The sequence below is a fragment of the Sciurus vulgaris genome (assembly GCF_902686455.1).
Source record: "Sciurus vulgaris genome assembly, chromosome: 3".
NCBI classification, from domain to species: Eukaryota; Metazoa; Chordata; class Mammalia; order Rodentia; family Sciuridae; genus Sciurus; species Sciurus vulgaris.
In genome coordinates, this window is record NC_136463.1 from 62,368,731 (window position 1) to 62,369,924 (window position 1,194).

Genomic DNA, 1,194 nt, shown 5'->3' on the forward strand with positions numbered 1-1,194 from the left:
TTAAGTAAAGCCATGACATTTGTTAAGGCCAGAGGCAGGGGGTGTCACTTGGGGAGCAAACTTCCCTGTGAGCACCCTCCACAGGGCACCTTTCACATCAGGGTTTCTGAGGCTATAGATTAGTGGGTTCACTATGGGGCTGATGACAGTGTTGAGGATGCCAATGCCCTTGTCTTTGTCTGAAGCCTCCAAAGAACCAAGTCTCATGTAGCTGAAGATGCCAGTTCCATAGAAGATGCCCACCACAGTGAGGTGGGAGCCACATGTGGAGAAGGCTTTCTTCCTGCCCTCAGCAGAGTGGATTCATAGCACGGCAGCCACCTTGTGGGCATAGGACACCATGATGAGGACCAAGGGGGCCACACCCATGAAGGCTGCTGCTGTAAGGGCAACTGCTCATTGTTGGGTGCTGGAACAGAAGAGTTGGAAGACCAGGGGGAGGTCACAGTAGGCATGATTGATCACTTTGGGGCCACAGAATTTAAGAGTAGAGAAGGCAACATTTTGCATTGGTGCATTGGTGATGGAAAAGACACATAATGTGCCTGCCACATTTCTACATTCCCAACCCATATGGATGCTGTAGGTGAGAGGCTGGCAAATGGCCAGATAGTGGTCATGGGCTGTGACAGTCAGCAGAAGCAGTCCATCCCATCCAGGGGATGGAAGAAGAGTTGTGAGAGGCATGCTCTACAATGAATGGTCTTTTTGTTTGACATGAAATGCCTCAACATGGCAGAGACAGTGACATTGATGCTCCCGACATCTATGAGGAAAGATGAGTTTCCCAAGAAGAAGTATACAGGCATTTGAAGTCTGGGTTCCAAAAAGACGATGACAAGGATATAAAATTACCATGAATAGTAGCTACATAAGGAAGAAGGAAGATGCAAAGAGGAGCTGTGGAGCTGGAGTCTCTGTTAAGCCCAGCAGGACAAACTTGGTCACAAGTGAATCATTTCCTGAGGCTCCCAGATCCATGACTCTTCCACCTGCAGTAGTTGGAGAAAAGTTGGAGGGTGCCAATGGTGGTAAAAGGAGAATGAGATCTTTATCACAACCACCAAGTGTGGCAATGTCCAGGAGAGTAAGGACGCACAGTTTAAGGAGGAGAAAGTTAAAGACTGAGGTGTAATAAGAAAAGTACTCATAAATCTGACTCTAAATGGGCAAGAACAGAGGCATTGGAGCTAC

At 47.8% G+C, this 1,194-nt stretch overlaps 1 pseudogene across 1 annotated transcript; it reads right to left on the reverse strand.

The window, feature by feature from the left end:
• LOC306658002 (olfactory receptor 3A2-like) lies at window positions 1-981 on the reverse strand (annotated as a pseudogene). The gene has a single exon. The product of its transcript is annotated as an olfactory receptor 3A2-like (transcript).
• Between the last annotated feature and the right edge of the window lie 213 nt (window positions 982-1,194).